Below are 7,485 nucleotides of genomic sequence, written 5' to 3' on the forward strand. Positions count from 1 at the left end.
TTTTAGTTTTGCTTTGTGTTTTCCAACATACACCACAGGGTGAAAGTTTTTACTCCAGCTGGTAAGCTGGAGCAGTTTTAGGGGAAATATTTTTAACTTCTCATCTCTGGATATCAGTATCCTCTGTTGCTTAATGTCCTGTGTCTGGAAAGTATTGTGTGTATATTTTATTTGGTATGTTTTTAAAAAATTCTTTTAGGTGGGAAAGTAAATTCAGTGCCTGTTACTTTATCTTGGGTAGAAGTGGAAGTTTGTTAAGAATATAGATTAGCTTCAAATTAATGTATTTTTACCACTTACATCTTAGTAAACTTTATCTTCTTTATGGAAATGAATTTGAGAGACTCCTAGTTCCACATCAGTTTCTGACACACATAGATTCAACTCTGTGTGTTCATTTCAAGAGTAAGGTCACAATGATTTGAAACCATTCAAGCTTGCTTTGTGTACAGCTGAAGCTCCAAATTCTGTGATAGTACACCTCCTGTGTTTAAACAACAGATTGAAAATAAACAATGATAGCACAGAGATTATAAGGATGAAGAAGCAGTACTTAAGTTACTTCAATTATGTCATTTTACGTGGTAACTTGGAGTTTTTATCTGAGTTTAGAATTTAGGAGATTCAGAGTAGGAACTATAAGGAATAATATTTGTATTGGCAAATGCAAATTTTAGTTCATAAATGAAATATTTTACTCATTTGACCAGTAAAATTTAAATTTAGGACATTTAAATTATTCTTTTCAAAGTGAGGAGTAAACACAAATATTATTGCTTATTGTTTCAAGATTTTTAGTAAAAAAAAAAACAACCTGTTATTTAGAAGAGGCAAATATTTGAAAAACAATACACTGTGGTTGTCAAAAATACTAGGCATCCCATTGTGCAAAGGATATGTCCAGTGGAATCACTTGCCTCAAGGAAGTCCAAAGCCATTGCTTCTCACCAAGTATTTATACTTTTTAAAAAAATCTTACAAGTAATAAAATATTATATCAATAGGGAGCCATTTCTGCCTATAACCAATATTAACTGGTGACAATCTGATCTATCTTTATCAGGTTTCTAAGGAACCCACCTAGAAAGTTAGTTCAAGATCAAATATATCCATAAAACAAAAGAAAATGTTACATTTACCCTTTATTTAGATATGTGTATATAAATAATATATTTATAATTTTATGAAAATATATGTAAGGTATAAAATTACTATATGAATTTAGAAAATGGTGATTAATTCCAATTGGAAGAATGGAAGAAGACTTTCTGGAGGTTATAAATTTCAGTTAAGCCTTGAAAAATTATCAGGAATATTTCCAAAGTTAAAATAGAGAGTCCTTAGAGGAAAGTATATTCCAGATTGAGTAGGGGGCCTGCCTTGTTACTACTAATAAATAAGTTACTACTGAAAGCCGTATTGACTTTTAAAGTGTGCTTGGGCTTTCCTATGGGAATGGAATGGAAGAAACAAAGTTATTAGATACTCTTTTAAGGTATCTAATCAATGAACTATTAATCTACTTCCAGGCTTATTCTTTTATTTTTAAAGTTTTTTTTTTATTTAAAGATTTTATTTATTTATTCATGAGAGACACAGAGAGACGCAGAGACATAGGCAGAGGGAGAAGCAGGCTCCACGCAGGGAGCCTGATATGGGACTCCATCCTGGGACTCTGGGATCATAACCTGAGCCAAAGGCAGGCCCTCAACCACTGAGCCACCCAGGTGTCCCTTTTAAGTAAATAAGTAAAGTCTTAAAAAAAAAAAAGGAGGACGCCTGGGTGGCTCAGTGGTTGAGTGTCTGCCTCAGGCTTATTCTTTTAGATAAAGAATCTAGTACTATATTTCATGAATGTCAGGTGTCATCCAAAAACAGACTATTCCTGTTTCTGAAATTTTTTTCAACTTCAAATGTTATTAAGGAAGAAATTATGAGGCATTCCTTCAGCAGAATTAAGTTCGTCTTCTATTTTGTATGATTTCTACATTTCTAGGCAGCATAATATCATCACAGACTTTCTTCCTAGTAAATACTCAATGAAATGGCACCATAAATTTTTTGTTTTTGTTCTAAAAGAAGGGTAAAAGTGGGATCCCTGGGTGGCGCAGCGGTTTGGCGCCTGCCTTTGGCCCGGGGCGCGATCCTGGAGACCCGGGATCGAGTCCCACATCGGGCTCCCTGCATGGAGCCTGCTCCTCCCTCTGCCTGTGTCTCTGCCTCTCTGTCTCTCTCTGTGTGACTATCATGAATAAATAAATAAAAAATCTTAAAAAAAAAAAAAAAAAGAAGGGTAAAAGTTTCACAGATTTTTTTTTTCTTGCTGCCTTAATGGAAGTCTTCAATTACACAAGAGAATATGATGGCTTTTAGAAATCTAAAACCATGAAATTAAATGTAATTACTTTGTTCCTTTTTATTTTTAAAGCCATTTGTGTTCAAATGTTAGAAATTAAATTAAATTACTCTAAATTAAAAGGCACACTTTCGGCATTTTGAAAGATGAACAAAAATGCTTGCGAGAAATAAATGCTAGTTGCGTGGACAGTATGGAATGGGAAGGCTCTTGGTACTCTCTGTCAATATCTGCTTTCACTGCTATTTCCTTTGCATTTTAAGTCAGTACCTCGAAGTTTTGGACAGCTGTACAATGCACAGTTGATACTAAACAGGCCACCTACTGATGTTTAGTGACTGGAACACAATTATTTAGACATATAACTGCAGACTATCACACTTTCTACTTGGAAATGGACTTAGTGAAGATAAAATTGAATGGATTTTCTTTTTTTTTTTAAAGATTTTTTTAAATTTTTTTATTTATTTATGATAGTCACAGAGAGAGAGAGAGAGGCAGAGACATAGGCAGAGGGAGAAGCAGGCTCCATGCACCGGGAGCCCGACGTGGGATTCGATCCCGGGTCTCCAGGATCGCGCCCTGGGCCAAAGGCAGGCGCCGAACCGCTGCGCCACCCAGGGATCCCTTGAATGGATTTTCTACATTAAAAAATATCAAGAAATTTATACATATTTTTAGAAACAGCAAATGTCTCAACTTGGTATTTCCAAACATCAGTAATACAAGAATGAGAAACTACCTGGAAGAACTGTGAAAGTGGTATGTTTTTTAATTGAATCTAATTCTTAGGTCTTGGAAGAAAAACAAACCTGTATTAGGCTTCCCTAATAAAAGCTTTAATTATGTTACTTGATCAACAATCTGTTTCTCATTATTAAAGACAAAGGAGAAATTCCCCTGTGGAAGTTCTTTCTCCATTAGAGCCATGGTGAATGCCAAAATAATTGCAGTATTACAGAAGAGAAATATGTGTGTGGTATTTGAATGGATATTAAGTAAAGAAGGCTTAGTTTAGTTAATTGATGTGTGAAGCCCACAGAAATATCAGAAACTTTAAAAAACAAATTGTAAATGATTTCATTAAGATGAAAGCCTATGTGTTTGTAGGTTACAGGCAAGTTTCTTCAATATTTTGATGATAATTAAAAATTCTGTTGAATTTTATCATGATCTTGTTTTCTTTAGAAATGTTTTGATTTTATAAAGGTGGGATTCTTCTCTTTATTAGTATTAGAAATCTTAAGAAATAATCTAAACTACCTTCTGGCTGTAGGTCTTTTCTTAAGAATAGGTGCTTATATTCTATTAATGGAGTATATCTTATACTTTTGTACACAAAAGTTAGGGCTTACTGGAATACTACCTCCCAGATGTATGTGCTCAAAGGACAATACGTATTCTACTGAAGAGTCTATTATATCTGTGTAAATGTAAGAAACAGCAATATATTATAATATATTGTACAGATCTCCCAAAATGTAAGACATGGTTTCTTTTAACATATTATATGACTTTGGCCAAGTTAGTTAATGAATTAATGCAACTACTTCATCATCAAGTGTCTGTGAGACACGGTAGGGTATACCTCATGAACTTAATAGTCCAAGTATTTCTAACAAACAATACAAACAAATAAAATCCAAATGACAAAATAAAATCCACAATTAGGGATGTATTTGTGCTTTGAAAGAAGTATACGTGATAAGTGTGAGAGTGTATAAATGGGAGGCTTATTTTTTTTCGAAGCATCAAGTGCAAATGTTTCTGAGAAAATAATTCATATGATAACTGAAGAATGAGGGGGACTTACTAGTTTTGAAGGAGTGTGGGTGAGAACTTTGTATACAGAGTGAAAAGCATGCAAACCCAATGTGGTAGAAGGCAGTGTGACACAAAGTACTAGTTGTCTAGTAAGATAAAAGAGAGGGAAAGATAACCTGAGATGAGTGTTAAGATCCAGGTGGGGGCCAGAGTAGTGAAGGTCTAATTGACGAGGTATTCAATTGGCCTGAAGGAATACTATTTATATTTGGCCTGGAATAGTTTTTAATAGCTCCTTTCCCCAGTCAAACACACACAAACACAAGCATGAACATGCACATGCACATGTGCACACACACACACACACACACACACCTCTTAAAAGTATCCTGGTTTTGGCCATGTATTTTAAGAACATTTTACTTACAGTTCACATTAGAGATTTTAGTCTTTAAGAACTAAATGTTCTTTCTCTTTGTTTCGAAGCAAGAAGTGTTATGTTTATATTTGTGTTTTACAAAGAAAATGATCAATAATTTGGAAAGGAATCAGTTGATCGTTAGTTGGCAAAGTGGATGATAGCATTCCAGTGGAGAGATACATGAAATTTTGGAAGAGAGAAGATACTATTAGTGTAGATGACAAGACATGAATGAACCAAAGATATATTCAGAAAATCAAGTCATTAGCTCATGGTGGTAGACTACATAGATTGATGGAAAGAAAGATATTAGGGATGACTCCTGAGTTTCTGGATAAGTAACATTTGGTAAGATAAAATATCAACTGAGAGAACCAAGTCTGGAGGAAAAATCATAAGTTTGAGTTTGGATCATCTGAGGTTGAAGTACCATTGAAGCAGTCAAATAGTAAAAGTCAAATTTGATATATGTTTCATATGTGTCAGAAACTCACATGAGGGCTAGAGATGGAAATCTGGTGCAAATGGCAAAGAGCCTAGAATTCAGATGTGATTACGTAGAACAGGCTAACTCTATGTTGGCACTATCAACATTTTGGGGTAGATAGTCTTTGTTGTGGGGCATTGTCCTGTGCATTTAGGGTAATGTAATGGAGGCAATAATTCAACCTTTCCCATTTGGTGGCAAGGAGGTCAAGAGAAGAGTATGTTTTAGATAGAAAGGAGCGGTCATCATTGTTGAACAAAACTAAAAAGGCCAAATAAGATGATTGCAGATGTCTGTTGGATTTAGCAACAAGGTGGTAACTAATAAATTCAAGGAGGACTTTTGTTATTGCTGTTGTGGAATCATGGGGAGGAAGCCTTAGCTGACACCAAGATTCAATTGCCAAATTTAGATTTATATGTATCAGATATAATACTAGTGTCCTTCTTTTCAAATATTTCAAGAATACAGGCAATCAAGAGGCAAACAAATAAGAGAGGAGTTTGTGGCAGCCTTCATACTTACACTGGCACTTTCTTCCATGTGCTCTCTGGTTCAGAATAATAGATGAAGGTAACCAAGTGAGGTTTTAAGAGTTATTACATCACACAGCAAAGAAGTAAATATGATATAATGTTAATTATTTTATAATGCTGATATTTATACAAGTTATTTGACATTTTCCAGATAGCTGTGCTTCATGAGACATTGATTTTAGATTTATTAACCATAAGTAATCTTTAATAATCCTGCTGAGGACACTATATATAAAAGGACTCATTCTAATGAAATGCAATTAGTCTACTGAGAAGTCCAGTTGAAAGGAATTTAGAAGAAGGCAGTTCACTTGCCTTCTTTTACCAGTTAACTTACCAAGAACCCTTGTCCTGTAAGCAAATATGAGGTGTAGAGTAGTACTGTAACAGATGTCAAAATCCTCTATGAATGATGCACAATGAGCCAAAAGTGTGTAGTAACTGCAGATAGAAGGGTAAGTAGGTGATCAAGTCACATGATGTCCTTAAACATATCTTGGCATAAAACAGGTACTCTGTATTTGCTGATTGAGTTAAGACGTGAATGAATGAATGATGATATTGAGATGAATGAATCTCAGAGGGACAGAATTTTCAACAAGAGTGTGAGTAAAGGTGTGGAGCACCACTTGAGAGGGAGGAGAATATTAATGCCCCTTCTGAACACTGAAGTGCGTGCAGTACACAGAATGATGATTCACTATTTATGAGAGCTGTAGAAGAAGTCATACAGTCAGAAGACACCTAAGTTTCAGTTGAGGATCAGAGAAGAGGTTAAACATATGGGTGGTGTTGCAAAGGGCAGAGTGGAGAGCTGGGAAGGTAGGAGGATGCAGGATACTGAGTCAAGTGTAAGAATGTGCAGCACACGCATGGATGAAATGCTCAAGAATCAACTGTCTGGGGAGGGATAGGGTTGTGACTGTCATCTTCAGGTGTACTAATGAAAAAAAGAATGCTGCCTTGATAAATTTATTTTCATTTTGTAGAGTGGTTTTTGTTATTTCTTCCTCCATTCCTAATCCTAGACCTTTACTTACCTAAATTAGAGTAAGAAAATATGGTCATGGTTTAACAGTACAATGATTTAATATTTTGGTAATGTCTCTTTGCTTAAGGCAAATTATGCCTCTCAAATTAGAGAAAATATGTCTTCTTTGGTCCATGATGATATAAAATTCCATAGTACTATGATTAGCTTAATTAAAAAAATCTTTTTCTACACCCATGGATGTATCCACATAAGTTTCCTTATCTATATATTAAAAAATCCCACTCTTCTGTCATAGTAGCTATACGTTACTGGGTTTTCATTTAATCCCTCTGATCTTCAGCCTCTTTGTTTTCTTTTTTTGTTTGTTTGTTTTTTAGCCTCTTTATTTTCAAATAAGATTTTAGAATAGGGTCTATCATTTAACTGATAAAACTTGGGGAGGAATATAAAGAAATTGCAAACACAGAGTAACTAATGCTGCACATGGTGTACAATTAGTACTTTTCTACCTTGAGAAAGATTTGATATTTAGCAAATACATCTGAAGTCCCCTCAAAACCATTTCCTTCTATACATCTTTTTGGGAGTGGGGCAATAGAGAAGTGGGTCTTAAATATCTGTAGGATCAAAGACTTTATCTTCTTTTTTAAAAAAAGACTTTATCTTAAGTTCAGTTTTATAGAGCAATCAGGAGAAAGAGAGAAAGGTGCTCATGATAGAAATCATCAATTTTTATAATACTTTCTCTTCTTAGGGATTTAATGGATGACTTTCTCCACTAAGCTAATGACTCTTTGAAGGGACTCATACTCTCAGGGAGAACACAAGAAGCCCACTGTTCTTTTCTGTCAGCCACAAAGAATATGGTTATTTAATTGGAAACCGTAATGACTTCTTCCGTGTTCTTAATGAAAGAACACATTTTAT

Source organism: Canis lupus, chromosome 23 (genome assembly GCF_011100685.1).
Source record: "Canis lupus familiaris isolate Mischka breed German Shepherd chromosome 23, alternate assembly UU_Cfam_GSD_1.0, whole genome shotgun sequence".
NCBI lineage: Eukaryota > Metazoa > Chordata > Mammalia > Carnivora > Canidae > Canis > Canis lupus.